Source organism: Oenanthe melanoleuca, chromosome 5, assembly GCF_029582105.1.
Source record: "Oenanthe melanoleuca isolate GR-GAL-2019-014 chromosome 5, OMel1.0, whole genome shotgun sequence".
Taxonomy (NCBI): Eukaryota; Metazoa; Chordata; class Aves; order Passeriformes; family Muscicapidae; genus Oenanthe; species Oenanthe melanoleuca.
Window position 1 is genome coordinate 22,493,888 of NC_079339.1, and position 17,607 is coordinate 22,511,494.

A 17,607-nucleotide genomic window follows, 5' to 3' on the forward strand; every position below is an offset into this window, starting at 1 on the left:
CAGAGATCCTGTATTAAATTTGCAATTGAGAACATGTCCTGATGTGTTTCCTTTTGCCCTAATGGCCCTCAGAGGGGCATTGCTTTGACAGTTTTTAATAGAACATGTGCTCGAACCTGCACAAACAGCAGCAGCATCAGAAGCTGAACACTGCACCTTTAAGGATTTGGTCACCAAAACAAGACAAAGATTTGGTCATTCACAGCCCATAATGTGTTGCCCGAAGACAGAAGGACAGAATGTGGCTATCTGGCTTCTAGAGACACTTTGCTTCTCAATGAAGCCATTAGTGTTCAGATCACTCAAATGTAGGGAATAACTTTGCTGTCATCCTGTTGTCTGGGGAGAAATAATCACTAGTGACAGGCTGCTTGCAGCTTATGAATTCAGAACTTTTGAAATACAGTTTCAAGCATCTCACTCTTTGCAATCAGCATACACAGCAGAATGTAGCTATGTCCCAAAGCTCTATCTGTATGCAAATATTCCTTAAAGAAACTAGAGAACTTCTTTTCAGGGTCCAAAAAAAATCTGAATTGCCACAAAATCCTATCTATCAAAATTGTTGTGCTACTTGTTTGATATAGGAAGGTTGTCCTTTGAAGAGTTCTGGAATAACACTTATGTTTGTTTTGAGGATATCATCATCTGAATGTCTTGGAGAAATTTTCCAGACTTCCAGGAGGGAATCAGATGCAGACAGGAATTCTGTTAAAAATATTTATGTAAAACTGTTGGTCTATCTACAGTTGATGTCAAACCAGATGTGGGAGTTGGGAAGTTTCCAGGCTGGTTCCACTTCAAAGCAAAAATCGACAGTAACTTAGGAATAATTTAATAATCTTTGTTTTAATAAGGATGTTATTTTCACATTTAGAATACAGTTTATTTCAACCTTATCTTTGCCAAGTGTCTCATCTCATTTTGTCATTTTCATTCTACCAAACATTATCACACTGTGCCTGTACCTTTTGCTGAATCTGAATTGCATATGGAAAAAAAACCAAACCTGCTAGAAAAGCTTATGGAAGGAAAACGTGAGTAGGAAACTAAGTTCCAAAAAGTCAGGATATGAATTCATGTACAGGAATCCTTAGAGGAAATCTTAGGAGGTTTTTGGTGGATCAAAGTGAAGAGGAGAGAAAACTGGGAAACCCTGTGTAGGAGAGGAAAAGGTCTCTATCAGAGTTGGAAGTGTGGTGGTTGGACTGCAGCATCACCTACCCTGTCTCCTTTGCCTGAGTTCATTGGATCAAATGTCATTTCTGGTCAAGAAATGGCAATTATTCCCCTATGGAGACTGAATCCCAAAGATCAGACTGTCAAGGCAATGGGTATTTTTCCTTTCTCTGACCCTTTAGCAGCCCTTATTATCTAGCACCTACTTAGAAACTATAATCTGATAAATATCAATAATATCAATGAGTATTTACATCTTTCACCAGCCATTCCCCCCAGCTACTCTCCTCAATGACTTAAACTCAGTTTTAGCTATGAATTTGAGAAACTCCTAGCTTCTCTTTGTTGATGTTACCAAGATCCATTACACACCTGTGGTAACAGGAGGTTGTTAGAACACCAGAAAAAACAAAACAAAACCTTTGCTTTTTTTTCTCTCTTCCACTTTGGAAGACCCCATTGTTTCATGTCCTTCAGATAAAGAGGGGATAGAAAAAAACTTCTCTAATGCATCATTGATCATTTAGTGAGGAAACAACTCTTTCTTTCTTGGTGCTCTGTCTCCAAATAATTAACTTACTTTTACAGCTTGATTTATGTGAACTTTAAATTTTACAGCATCTGGAATCTCTTGTTATCTTTATTGAAAAAGCTCTCACTTATTCTGTGAAGTATTTCCTGAAAATTGTTTTTTAAAGTATTATTTTAGTCCCATTTCCTGCCTATATCAGGGGGCATATCCTGTGATTTGATCTCTTTCTGATCAGTTTAATCTGCTCAACTTTGGCATGGTTTTTAAAATGTGCCAGCTAGGTTCTCTAAGCAATGTTGCTGCCTGTTTATTTAAAATAGTAAACCCATAGGAAAATATATTTGAGCACTTTGATTTAATATAAATTTAATATATCCAAGCAGGATAATTTACAAAACAATCTCTAGAGGTGCATAAGCAAAACTTATTAATCATAACCACATCAGGGTACAAAACTGCAGTACAAATATTTGCACTTCTGTCACAGCCACTTATCTGATCTCTGCCAAATGCTGACAGATTTTAAAGACAATCACATTAAGCATTAATCAAGCTTGAAAGATGCAGCTGAGTAGCAGCATACTAACGAGACATCCATTTCCAAAGACAACTGCACACTCCATATACTCAGCCTCCTATTGCCCTGAAAAATGTTTAAAACCTGCTTCAGTCCCATGCTGTTTCCTTGAGTCTTTTTAGCATCTCTTTCTGATGTATTTTCCCAAAGCTTCTAGTATCTCACTCCCTGAAAAATGATTAAATACACAGACCAGGGCTTCTGTCTCAATGGTTTCACTTCACTTAAGAACAGTAGCAGAACAAACCAGCTGGACATGTTTTATTTAAACATTTCTCTACTCCTGTGTACAGCACTGATCATATTTCCACCTACATATTCTCCCATGGTAGCACAACTTTTTTTTTTCTTTCTGTGCCTCCATAGCCTCTCTTCTCCATTCTTAATGTAGAAGAATTCTTTTTTTCTTCCATTGCATCTATTAGACAGGACAATTTTATATAAGCTCTGTTGCTACACAAATTCTTCAAGTCCCTGTTTAATATTTTTTTTATGATGCCGTCCTTCTTTATTTCCAGTGATTTCACCCCAACTCACATTGCATCTGTAAAATTGCTTGAATTTCTATTTCTCTTGGACCATCTTGTTTGCAAAGCAGCCAGCAGGTGCTGCTTTATGCCACTGCCAGCTGTATTGTCTCAATTGCTGTGTGTGTTCTGCCCCATCAGAACACTGATACTGAGGCTGCACAGGGCAGCCTTCTGTGCTGCTCCCCCAGGCTCTGGCTGGGCCTGGGTCCCACAGATCTGCTGCCAGCATCCATCCTGACACACTTTGCCTGCTGGAATGCCTTCATCATGCAGGAAGGCTTTTCAGATGCTGAGTCCACAGACCTGCTTTTTGCCAGAACACCCAGGTGCTGTTTCCTGTGAGAGATCATTCCCGTTGAAAGACAAGGCACAGGCCACTGGTTAGGATTATGTGTGTGTCTGTAGAGTTTAAAATAATAGAATCATTTGGTTTGGAAGAGACCTTTAAGGTCATCCAGCCCAGCCGTTAGCACTTCTGTGTTCATCACTGAACCTGTCCCTAAGTGCCACATCCACACACCTTTTAAATATCCCCAGGGATGGTGGTATTTATTCAACTGCTTTCCCTGGGCAGCCTGTTCCAATGCTTACAACCTTTTAGGTGAAGGAATTTTTCCTAATATCCAATTTTAACCTCCTCTAGCACAACCTGAGGACACTTCCTCTGGTCCTGCCACTTCTTGCCCAGGAGAAGAGACTGATTGCCACCTGGCTATCCCCTCCTTTCAGAGAGTTGTAGAGACCAATAAGGTCTCCTCTGAGCATCCTTTTCTCCAGGCTAAATAGCCCCAGCTCCCTCAGCTTCTCCTCACAGGACTTGTGCTCCAGACTCTTCACCAGCTCCATTGCCCTTCTCTGGATGTGCTCCAGTTCCTCAATGTCCTTCTTGTAGTGAGGGGCTGAGAACTGAACACAGGATTTGAGATGTGGTCACACAAGGGCTGAATATGGGGGACAATCACTGCTCTAGTCCTTCTGGACACACATTTAGTCAGGGAAAAAAAAAGTATTATAAAGCTTGATCAAGGAAAGAGCTTGCATTTGATGCTATTGTGAAAACATCTTTCCTCAGGCTCAGATTCATACTGTTGGTAGGCACTGAACAGATCCTTACAGTTTCCAGAGAACACTTCCTTGGCTGCACAGGACACAAGGAAGGGGAATTCAATATGTGATTTTTTTTCCTTCATGCATACACTCCAAGCTAATGCATCGGAGGGGATGCACTCATTCACTAGCAGGGCTCTGTACAAGGGAAGAAATATAAAACATTCAGAGGGACCTCTCCAGTCACAATCCTCTAGACAAGTCCCTGGTTTAACACTGCAAATGTGCCAATAGCATTTGGTTGGAAAACTATACCCTATGTGATGGGGAAAAAAAGGAAAAAAGAGAAGTATCTCTACATCCTTCTGGACTAGCCAGGAAATCAGATTGTGGGTGCTCTCAGACATGCAAGCATCTCAGCCAGAATAGGATGTGGACAGAGGTGTGTTTCCAAGGTATTTCAAGGCTACCTATTTCTGACTCACCCAGCTTTCTAGATATACTTTGGGCCCGAGTCTAATGAGCTCTCTTTTGCTGTGAAAGACTGGAGTAGGTGAGTAATTGAATCACAGGTAGGAGCTCAGCCAGGTTTTCCTTCTGAAATATTTCCATGTCATCCTTGGGTGATTCAATCTGTTTTGATTTGTATTTGTGCATGTACCAGACTCCATCCTGAACACAAAATTTCCTCTGTATGAGTCTGTGCTCCATCTTGTCACTCAGCAAGATGTCGACCTTGCAAATGTCGTGGGGTGAGAGCACGGAGGGGGAAGCAGATGGGCAGAGGATGGATGGGATTGAGCACTGTGGAGGAACAGCCATGTGTCAGAAGCAATGATTCCTAGCCAAACCCTGGCTCCTGTTTGTGTTTTCCTCTGCCTACATGTCTGTGCAGATCTTCTGCTGTCTGCTCAGAAGCATGCAGCTGGCTGGTAACCTTTCCCAGCTGGTGAAAGAGGGATGCCAAATGTGCAGACAGCCTGAGGAAAAAATGGCATCAGATGCAAGCCACTGAGCTACAGGGAGAGTGTGGGTGCTGGAGCTCTGCTGGCAGGGTGATGTGCTGGTCTCATTATCTGTGGCTTGTACAGTGGCACAGGAGGTGTGTGTATGGAACTGCTGGGCACCAAGAGCAGCTGTGTCCTTGGAAGCCTTGTGGAACAAGGCTGACCTGGAACTGAGTAGGGAGCTTCTGAAGCTGGATCATTCAGACAGCCCTGTAATTAGAGGTTTGGCCAAATCCAAGAGTCTGGAGTTCTGGGACTGAGATATCCAAGATAAAGTATTGCATAAAGTGAATAAGGCTGCCTGCCTCACAAATTTCAGGAATTAAATTATGTTTGGGCATGAGAAATGTGCCCTTTATTATCACATTTCTTACAAAACCTTACAGCAATATATGAAGAGTGAAGAGTACACAATTCCTAATTTTATACTCTGCAGAGGACAGGCACCTAGGAATTACAGTACCTGACAAAGAAAAGAGATTGGGCTATCTGATTTAAAAATCTGTAGCAGTAGCTTGCACATCAAATGCCAAAGTGAGAAATAGATGCACTGAATTCCCACAAGAAGCATGTATTATGAGAACATGAAGAGAAGACAGCACTCATTCCAGGTGGGTTACTCCTTAGTCATCCTGAAGTTCTATTTCTCTTGCCTGTGTTCCTATATATGTGCTGTATTTCACTGGTGCCAGTTTGCTGTTGGGATGAATACAAGTTTGTCTCAGAGACAAAGTACCAATATTTGTTATCTGATGTCATGGTTGCACCACCAAGGTTAGCATTGTTGAACACTTTCCACCATAACACTTAATTTTAATTAATGATCACTCAGACTGAAAGGTTTTATGCTAGTCTTTATCTCATACTGATGTGTGTTTTATAAAGTTTAGGTGAGGAATATTGCAACTGACTTTTAACAGCAAGACTTGTTGGGAAGATCCAATTTAGTTGTGGGAAAGGTTTTCTCAAAGAGTTGCTCAAATCAGTGTGGCTTTCTGTTCTCTCTCCAAGACTGCCTATTTATGGCTGTTTTGCTGTCCATTTTGTATGGTTGGTTTATAGAGGATAACAGCCTACCAAATGTGACCCCCAGTGGAATTGTTGAAAAGGGGTCTCTTCAGACCTCCAGAGATAAGTTCTGTGGTGGTTCTAGTAAGAGTCAGTATTATTTTCTAGCAGAATATGATATTTCTATCCTGGAAACATACCTGCATTGTAGAGCCATCAAATTTCTATTTTTCCTGCAACCAGAGTTGAGTTAGTAATAGGTTTATTGTGGAATCATAATCAACAGGGAATACTTTCTACTGCTGATTCATTTGAAAAAGCATAAAGGCAGTATTCCAATCTTCTTAAAAGTAGGAGTGTAAGGCATTACTTGTTTGTTTTAACAGAATTCAGATGCTTTTAAATTTCACTTCAGTCTTTCCCAAGAGAGAAAATGTGAGATATTAGTCTAAGAATAAATAGATTTTAAAAAAATAACTAAAGCAGGTCTCACCACATATCCTCTCATATATATTCTGTGTAAGAGATCAGTGTTTGCTTTAATTACCACAATTGAAGTAATTACTCCATTTGATAAGGTCAATTAAAAATAATTTAGTAACACTGCCTGCTGCTAGAGTGGGGAAGTAGCACATGTAACAGCACCTTTAAAGGATCCACCAGTGTGTGTCAGTCTATTTCAGCTGGCAGGTCCTGACTATAGTCCAGCCTACAAATGCATTAGCTTTGCTTTGATAAGCAAATCAATATATAGAGAATAATTTAAAGAGTGCATCTTAGATAATTGAAGCTCATGTCAATAATTTTTGGGTCTGCTCCTAAATCTGTTTGTTTTTAACCCAGAACTTCCACTTTAGTTGTTGCCTAACTGTGTTAACCCTACAGTCCTTTAGGACTCATTAAGGCAGATCTCTTAAGGCAGCTAAGGAAAGCTTTAGCTGCTTTGACTTGCAGCTGTGCTTCCATGCATGCTAAGATTGTCCACAGCCTGGGCACCTATCTTCCTGTAAGTCCTGCTGAGAGCCAAAAAAATGAGGCAATGAAGGAATGTTTGTGCAGTGGATCCAGCAAAACAGGTGGGATTTAGTCCCTCAGCTTCAAGCAGTCTAAAACTTATGGCTTCAGAAAGTGTCCTGCCTAAAAGCTATTACTGGGGCTGAAGGCAGGCTGCTCTCCTCCTCCTCCTCCTCCTCCTGAAGCCATGACTTGCTGCACAGATTCATCTTAAGATGTGGGGAGCAGAAGAGAGAATCAGAGGGTGTGTACCCAGCCTAGTCTGTAGCAAGTGCACTCACCTAGATGGGCAGGAGTGCTGGGCTCTCACCACCAAACTAATTTATGTGTTTTATTAGTAGTCATACAGTGCATAAATGTGTAAATAGTGCTTGAGCAGTGAACCTGAACATTCACTTTCCTGGAATGTGTCCCAGCTACAGGTGTCCAACATGATGATTTCCTGATGTAGCGATCTTGAATTCTCTTATGCTTTGTGACAGCTTCCCAAAGGAGCACAGCAAGCATCACCACCATGAGCAGCTATGTGTCTGATGATCAATTATTGCATTAGGAGATAGGACATGTGGATATTAACCTCCTCAAAAGAAAAAAAATCTGCACCTGCCATCTCCTGCTGAGTGCCAGGCTATTACATGGAGTGCAGCTGCCATCTCCTTCATTTGACAGATTTTAGGAGAGAGCAAGCCATGGTTACAGAATGTAGTTGCCATGAGTCTGATCTTATCAATGTACAACAGCTGTACTGGGAACGTTTACTCTAATTAGGCAGAGGAACACCTAGTTTCCTTTATCCTAATTGGCCATAGCTCTGTCCTAGACAGCAAGCTGATCATTTCTGTGTGCAAAATACCAGCAAGGCTAAAGCTGAGCCAGACAAAGACTGTGCCATTAGCTGTGCTCATCACCATCCCCTCCTCTTGCTCGTGACAATTATTTACTCAACTTAGCTGCCAATGACCTATTAGCTTCTCAGCCTAGCTCTGTGAAAATAACTCTGATTAATTTACACACTTCCAATAGCAAAGGTTTACCACGGGCCCATTTGCTTTGCAGAACTAGGTTAAGTAGCAGCCACCACACACATCTGAGAAGCCTCAGGGAGTTTAGGTGTCTCTAGACTGAAGTGACAGCTGATAGGAAGTTTTCCCTAGTGGATTTTTGAACAGAAGCACCTGAAATCAGTAAGTTAAGTATTACAATTTAAGCATATGATGGGTTTCACAGCTTTTTTAAAGTGAAGCAAAGATGTGGCTAATTACTTAACTCCATTCCAACAGTAGGGAAATAGCTGCATACTGCATTTGTAGCTCACAAATGAAGACAAGAAAAATGCTGCTTTGAAGCGCTGATTCTAAAAAGCTGTAAGCAAAGGAACAGTGTTCCTCTCCAGCTGATGAACACTCCAGCAGCCTAAACAGCTGTACCTGGAGATTGCAGGGAGCTCTGACATCAGGGCTATGCACTAAAGATGAGTTACTATTGACTGCATTTCATTAGCATCTTATAATGATATGTGCTTGTCCTGGTCTGTCTTTGTTTAAAACTTGCCTTTCAGGAACTTCCACGTTCAGGTGCTGTGACACAAAATCAGACTGACTCACACATCAGTGGTTTTGACTTCAAATAGACACATTTCTCTCGCTCCTCCTAAAGTAAAAAATTGGGCACAATGTTCAAGACATTTGGCAGTCAGTTTTGTTAGGGTGGTTTGAATCAAGGGGTTATATCCAGTGGAAAGCACCACAGCCTTGAAAACGAGAGCAACGTGCATTTTAATGTGTCTGGTTTTTCTCTTCTCCAGCTGCTGTTCTCTTGCTTACTTCTCACTAGCGTTTCCTTAAAGCTTTTTGTTAGCAAGGCAACCTAATTGCCTGTTACTTTATGAAACGTCTACACAAGGGGGAGCTGTTCCACGTGAAAGGAGGTTCCTCATGAGCCTCTCCCGGACAGATCTGTTACAATAATTCCACAAATAGGCAGCAGATGTCAGCTCTCCAGCTCCGATCAAAAGAAAAGATCCTTAAAATCCTGCCTCGCTCAGAGATTCCCTACAGTTTTATTAGTGCTTTCCTGAACCAATCATTTAATTTTGTTTTCCTGAGTATCATCAGAAAGAAAATTAATAATGGTGGGATAGCAGCCATGGGTGTTATTTGTTTATACACAAGGCACAGCTGTTCTAGGAGAAAACTATTGGCAATAGAGAGATGCACAAAGTGCAGAGGGGGGGAAAAACCAAACAGAAATAAAGGCAGAATAGCAGGAAAGGAATGAAAGAGGACACACAGTTAGTAGTAAGAAGTTTGGGTCTTATTCTGTGGGTCATTGTCTGACTGATCCAAATCAGTCTTTTCTGCTTAGTTTCTATAGAGAGGATAGTTATATTTATTTTGTTTTCTAGAGCTTTTAATTGTCTACTTGTAAATTTAATTTTTTTGTGAAAACAAACCTTCTGATTCATCAGAAACATGATAAGGAACTGGAAATAAATAGAAAAATAGGAGCACATTTTATCATGAGCACATCAAAACAGTTGCCTTCCTTTTTTCTTTCTCCCTCCACACACCCTCCTGTTCCTCAGAAAGGAAAGTCACAAGACACATAATCCTTAATCCAGGCTTTTCTCTATTTCAGTAATCATCAAGAAGTCCCATAGCTCTAGGAACTTTGCCTTTTCCAGGAAAAAGAACTAACAGCTTCCCCATCATATAATAAAAGGATCCCTTAAGGAAAATAATGGGACTGTCATTGTGGGAAGCATTTAAATTTAGACTGATCAAAATTGTTCCATTTTAGTGAGAGTGAAAATTTCTGCTTAGCTTACTAGACAGAGCTGAATTGGGAAGTCTTGTGACTGGCATAGTTTTTGGCTGTCTGTAATATTCACCTGGAACTCTGAAGATAAATTTCTGTTGTGCCCCAGCAGTTTTGTTCAAGAAGGCAATGACCTCTGGTCATTGGCTTTCACATTCTCAGTAAAAATAGGTGTTCTGATCCTCAATCCTATCATGTGCTGTACATATATAGTCCATCTGCAGAAGTCTCCTGCTGAGCTGATGAGACTAAAAGAATTGTATGCAGGCTTATTTCTGTGCAGGATTATCTTGTTTATGCATATGAGCGTTGTATAATGGAGAAATGTTACTTCATACAATTGGTTGAGGAACTAAAGAAATCCCCTGAAGTTTGTGCTTTTTCTGCCTAAATCCAAATTGATTAGAATTTAGGAAATGATAACTATGTCCCCTTTCAGTGGCTGCCTTAATCGTCCCTTTAAGAATCAAGCAATTACAGCGTCACAGTGGAATCCTCTGGCAGTAACACACAGAGTTCATGTCAGCCAAACAGAGTGCCTGACAGACACTGCCACTGCCTACCCACAAAATATCTGTGTGCATTAAATGGATGCTTGCACAGAACAATTTGTAATTTTTTACAATCAAAGCTATGAAATTTCTATAGTCTACTTATCGACAGATAGCAACAGAGAGAAGTGTGGATTTAGGAAAACCTTAGGCTCATTCCCTCTTCTCTCATCTCTGAAAAAAATCCCCCAACCAATTCAAAAACAGGAAATACCCTATGGAATTAATTTGAATTAAGAACTACAATGTGCTCTCATTTTAATCCAGGCAATCAAGTTAAAATCAAATTAACAAAGAGAAAAAATTAGGGCCCAAATGTTCTTTGAATATTTGTTTAATTAATTCTGTTTTCATTATTTTTTGCAGCTGCTTATGTCCCTTCAGGTTCTAAGTAGAACTGGAGGCAAGGAGCTGAAAAAGCCAATTGTTCTTATGTAAAACACAGCCACCTTCCAAAATGTTTTCTGCTAGAACTTTGAGTTTCTGACACATACTCTGTTGGGGGTGGGGGGCAAGGAGAGACAGGAGAGAGGAAGGTAGAATACCTCTTTAAATTTTTACATGCTTTTCAGGGTTCAACAATTTATAACCCAGTCATAAATCTGTGGTAGAAACTTCATGTGAAGAGCTATTTTTTCCAGTATTTCTTATTTTAATTTTTAAATGCCTTGTGACCACAGTATAACTATTCAGTGTGAGAATTACAGGGCAAGTTTGAACACTTAGTTGGCACTAGCAGTGGGATATCAGATGTTCTTATATCCTTTGGAAATTTTTGGCTTTTGAGGCTGCCTGGAAAGAGTACACCACTGAGAATTTATTTTCAAAGCTTCACATCATTCTGAAGAATGGCAGAGAATTCATTATTTTATTTTATGCTTTCAGAGAATATTAGAGAGAACTGCTTCCAGTTAAATAAGTTTACTAATTTCTCATTTTAATTATGAGCTTGATGTATTCTCATTATTTCTAGTATAAACTTCTCTATTTCCATCTTTGCAGAAATTCCAAACTCTGCTGCACAAAGTTTTGAGCAGCTTTCTCTAGTATACCATGCTTTGAATGGTAGGATGGAGTAGATGACCTCCAGAATAATTTACTGATGTTTCTCAGTCTATGGTTCTCACTGAAGCTCTTTTTGAAATGCTGTTGATAGCCTGGAAGTCTGCTTATGGGCAGAATATACAGCAAGTGCTAATTACATTATTTATTCATTTATTCAAAACCCATTCCACCATTTCCCTTAACTTACATAAAAGGTTTTTTAACTTACGTAAAGCTTCTTTCTTTTCCTAAAACTTTTTTTTTTCCCCTAAAACTTTTTTTTTTCTTTTTCTATAAAATCAAGACTGAGATTTGAGGAATTTAGTTTAAAACTTAGTAAAAGCATTAGATAATGACTGTACTTGATGTAACCTATCTGATAGGATCTACACTGTGGCCATCAGGTATTTTTCCAAAGTCACTGATTTTTATTTTTAGTTTAATGTCTTATTCATTTAACCACCCTTAACATCAAGTTTCTTAAACTTGAGGGAAAACAGAAATTCTATTACTGCCAAGACAGGAATATGAATGGTAGCATGGTGAGTAATAACTGACATACACAGCCATTCTGTCTGAAGAATTATTAATTTTTTAAGTGAAATAAATGGCAACACTTGCTGGAAGGAAGAATTTTGCTGGAGAAGTAAGGAAACTAGGAGGGCATATCATCTTCCCCTGCTAATTTTGAGAATTTTGAAGTGAAGTAATTTCTTTACAAAGAGCAGTATTTCTGCCTCCTAGAAAAATCCCCTGCATTGACCCCATCCAGCCCTCCTCCAGTCTTGCACTGTGACCCCCTGCATCTCATTCATTTGTTGTTATTTATCTTTCTGCTTAGCCAGCAATTCTTTAATTTTAAAATCTACAGAAATGTGGTTTTGTTTCTAAACACTTCCCTCCATTCTTATTTTTTAATAGCTCTGTCACTTGTCTTAACTAAAGTCTTTACTTCCTTATATTTCCTTACTAGCTCTGACTCTCTGAGAAACACAATTCTTTCATGTATCCTCTATGAAGGACTGCAGATCTACCACCTCTCTTGATTTATCTTCTGCATATAGGAAAAGGGATGAATAATATTATTCTGCCTGGTAATTCATGTATTCATCCAAGAATGAGGAGAAGGAATAGAGTTCTTTGAAGTTCATCCCAGGAGCAAAGAGTTTGTAAGAATACACAGGTACATAGAATATTTTTTATTACATGTAATACCCAAGTCACATTAGCCCTTTTAAAATGCAAGGTGGATATACTCTTAGTAGGAATTTGGACCATGTTTTCAGTGTATCAAAAATTTAAAAAACCCTTTTACCCCCTATTACAAGTATCCCACTGCCCTTATTATCTTCTCAATAATCATGGAACATTTGGAGAACAATCCCATGTAAAAAAGAAAAAAAAAAAAAAAAAAAAAAGAGAGAGAGACAAAAAAAGGCAATTTCCTGTTCCAGCATGGAGTATAAATGCAATTTCAGTGTCTGGCTTCTTGACTGTAGTAACCTCCTCAGGCTAAATTGAAGGACTTCTTGCTGGGAACTAGGATTGAAGAGAAAATCCTCTTCTCTTGCAGATACAGAACTCTTTTTTGGGTAGCATACAATGGAGAAAAACTTGTTACAAGGCCAGATGTTGGTGATTAAACTGTAGGAAGAAAATTACTTTTTCATTTTTTGTATATAAAAGATTTATCAAAATCTATTGTATTTTTTTGCCACAATTCACCTGCAATTCTAGGAAAGTGGTCAATATATTAGAAAAACAACAGATGCATGGTTTGTGCAGTTAATGTGACTTCTCCTCTCATGATGTTAAAACAAGGTCCATGGTGTCCTAGCAGGGAGTCAGTGGGAAGTTCCTGGAACTCCTAAAATGGCAGCAAACTCCCTCACCAGATTTTCCAGACAAGTTTAACAGTTCTGTGCTTCTGTTGAGTGTGGGGGTCATTTGTGTCATGGATATTTATGGCAGAATTAACATACCAGGAGTCCACAGAGTCTGGGGTCCTCATCTTAGATTGTGGCCAGTATGAAGTGATCCAGAAACTGGTAAAAGAAAATCTGTGATACTTATCCAGTTAAAAGGCAAGCTGTGCTTCTCAAAAATTCTTCATTGTTCCCATCTGCATTACCTAGCATCCCTCACCCCTAAACCAGAAGCAAACAAAACCCAATCAAAATAACCCCCAAAATCCCCAACCCTTTAAATGCTGATCCACCATCAAGAAGGCTTAATAAAAGAATCTTCTCTCAGAAGACAAATTCCCAACACTGAGACATCAATTAGTGCTTTTCTTAGCAAATTTAACAAACTGTGCTGATTTGGTGTGGACTTCACACACTGCTTCTCTGTGGGGAATATCTGATTCCCCAGAATTGGGGGAGCATGGTATGGCTATGAAGAGGCTGTGCTCTTGTTCATAAAGGCTTAAAAAGTTAGGGAAACACTTTTAGATAAAACTCAAGCAGCCTGGAGTTATCTAATGTAATGGATGGCAAACCCTGGGACCTGCTGGCAAAATTTCATGTTTTTTCAGAAGTACAGAGAAAATTGGATTCTTTTTCACAGTAATGTTAATACCTGGAAATACAATTTTGTGTTTAAAGTTAAGATCAAGTAATTAGACTGAACATACTCATTAAAAAAAAAAATAGTTGTGTGGCAAAAAGCCACACAACAACGTACCCAGAGCACTTTACATGGAATGTTCAACTGTCATACTACAACACTGAGTACACCAGGTTGAAACTCACACTCTCATTTTAATTTTCACAATTCTTACACTATGCATTCAAATAGGCTTCATATTCTTAACTGTATACTCTTTTTTTTTGTCATTTCTTGTCACTTAGAAGTCTCAGGTTTCTTTTTCTGACTTGCATTTCAAATTATTTCTCTGATATTTTTCCTATTACCAGTGTTGTCTTAAATACTGGATGTCAGTGGTCTTTCCACATATAAATTTGTCATTCAGCTTGTACAAGACAACAATATGCCATGTTAGATTTCCTCTTTACAGTAATCTACTTCGATTCTGTCTATCATCTATAACATCATTCACTGAACTCTCAAGATTTTGCCACTTTCTAGAAGCATTTTTAACTTCAGGATATAGAGTCTTTTAATAGACACCAGAAGACTTAATCTGCCTACTGCTTCCCTGAGAACTTTGGCTAGTTTATCACTTATGTCAAGATTTAATCCAGGATGGGTCTTTATAGAGTTGCTGTAGATGATTTCACAGCACTCTTCCCTCTTTGTCCCCTTCTAGTGCCTGCCTTTAGAGAAAAGGTGACAAAGATGGTTCATACTTCTCTTATCCAGGTGTTTTCCAGCTGTGTATCACATGATATTCCACTTTGACTCTTTCCCTTATTTAAAATTTTAATATCCATACAGAGTTTTATTTATTTCTCTTTCGTGTTAATGAGCTTTGTGAATGGATATCTTTATGGGATTTGCTGATGTTTTTATATCACTGATTTCCATAATTTAAATTCAATTACATTTTATTTCTTTTAACTCTCTGAATGCTTTTACTGTAACTGTTTTATTTAGAGTTCTAATGCAATTGTACTATTATTTGATTGCACTTTGTCTTCTTGCCAATTTATAAAACATGCTGTCCTTTTCTTTCTCTTTGATTTTTGCAGAAGAAAGTAAATCTGTTTCAAAATTTATATTATTACAACATCTCTTTAAATGGACAGCTTTCTCTTTGAAGATATCTTCATCTATTCTGACTGCCCATTGTCACAGAGTTGTGAGCTTTTAGACAAAAGTGGAGCAGTACTGCAGTGGTCTGTAGTTTTCATCTCCCACTCTAAGTCCCTTATTTTATAACTGGCTGATTTTTCTACTCTATTCCTCTGTATCACTTATTTCATTTGTCATACCTAGTGCTGGAAGCCACCATCTCCAAGTAATTAATGACTCTTCACCTGGACCATTTTATCTCTTATTGCTTATTGCTCCTTTCTGTGGCTGTCTTCATATCCTTTTTAAGAAAAGATTTAAAATATCCCAAACCAGATGTTTTTTCAGCTTTTTGCACATCATTACACTCATGTGAACCAAGACTGGATTTGAACCAGGCTTCCAGTAGCAAAGACCAAGTAATTTTTTTCTAACAGCAAGCATGCGTCTTCCTCCAAATTATTATTCTCAATAGGTACTTTAGATTTCAGCTACTGGTATTTTATGGTATCTCATGATCACCTGAGTGATTGCTTTTCTAGCCTGCCTGTGAAAATACAACGTGGCAAACTTTATCTTAGCATTTTAGCAAACTCTTTCTGGTGAAAATCAGAGAAATTGAAAAGGAGGTATAAAGTCCATCAGATTTCCACTCAATAAAGCCATCCCTATTTATCAGACATACAACTGTCAACAGGCTGGAGTACTGATTGATTGTAGCCATAAACAACTCCAAGCATAACAGCATCTTTCATCTCCCCCCTCTTAAAAATTACAAATTTTCTCAAAGACACTGAAATCCTAAATAGTTTTTCTCACAGTTTAAAAAAATAAAAGAACAAAGACAAAGGTAATGACCAGTATTTATGTAAAGAGTTGGGTACAGGGGATGTGGAGCATGTGGGAACTCAGGCAGTCCTTCACCCTCAGAGACAGTGTGACCTACTCTTTTGGTCACTGTCTTGACTTGTCTTGTCTCTCATGTAATCACAGCCCAGACTGGGATCTACCTGGTCTCACAATTGTTTCAGCAGCTTTCTAACACTTATTGGTGGATGTTGCCTGGGCCTATGAATTTGTAGGGGTCAAACTCCTGCAATAATTCACACACCAGCTCTTCCTTCACTGATGGTGGATCTGTGTTTTCATCAACCTGGATTTTTTCATTCACAAGGCTTGAGACCCAACAGTGCTGGTAAAGAGAGAGGTGAAGAAAGTGCAGGGAAACTGCCTTTTCAATGTTGGTGCCTAGTTCACCTCTCCTGCTAAAGTGGGCCAGTATTTTCCTTCTGTTTCTGCTTGCATTTCAGCAGGTTAGCCCCACTGGTGTCTCTTCATCTGCTTGGGTAGCCTGTGCTACTCCATGCCACAATATACCAAGTAATACACCTGCAGAGGAACTGAGTAACTTCAGGGGCAGCCAAAACTGAGATCCATCACATAAGGATGCAGAGAGCATTTAGTGCCTGTTGGATGTTCAGCTTACAGTAAGAAGGAGATGCTCTGACTTTTCCCAGCTATGCCCTAGCTCATATACATGACAATATGATGGACTCTCTTGGTAACCAGGAGTATGAGTCTTAAATGCTCTCCATTAGGATCACTCTTCAGGTCAAGGGGATGTCAGGTGTAGTACACAGAGGAGGCCAAGGTGATGATGATGAGTTCAACACACTTTTGAAATTTAGCCACGTTTTTTTCCCATTATGAGATGCTTAGAAATTTATGAAAGGATATTTCAATAATTATCTAACATAGCCATCAATATGCCTGAAAAAGTACTGAAAAAAATGTACTTTCAAAAAAAGCTTTGAGGCTTGAACAGTTATGCATTAGATCAAGGACTTGGTCTCAAGTTCAAGTCAAAATTTACATGCACAGCCCCAGAGCTCAACAGTTACTGAAAAATACTCCTTTTATTTTCTTTTCTTCCCAAGCTCTAGCTGAACCTGTGCTTATTGACCTTCAAGGGACACAGCAATATCTTTCTTACTCAGGCCTTGCCTGAGGGGTGATGCAATGACAGACTGAATTGTCATTCTGGGAATTTGGTTGGCGTTGTGTCAGTTTTGCTTCACATCAATTTAGATAACTGTGGCTTATCACTTGTCTCTACGATGGCATAGGTATATGATATATATGAAATGAAGACTAAATATGTAAATACATCCCTGTAACTCTGGCAGCAAAATTATGCAAATGTCAACTGAAGAGCTCTTTCACACCATTAAGGATTAATGTGTGCATATTAAGATTTTTAACCCTCTATGTGAGAGCCATATTGTCACACAGTCCTGTTATAAAATACATGTGCAATTGCTTTCTTTGTGTGCAAAAATACTTCTAGAATGAGTAGAGATTGCAGGATATGAATTTAAGGCATAGAGCTTAACATATCTGGTAAACTAGTTCCTGCTATTTTTATTAATTTTGTTTGATAGCCATAGTTGTAGTATTAAATACTGTGACAAGATGCAATATTCATCAGGTAATTCTGGACTCAGAGGTTGGATTTATCATCAGAAAGCATTGTCAATTTCTAGGAAAAAGTTTGGGAAAAATAAGCTATTGTGCAAAGTTCAATGATTCAAAAGCACTTTTCTTT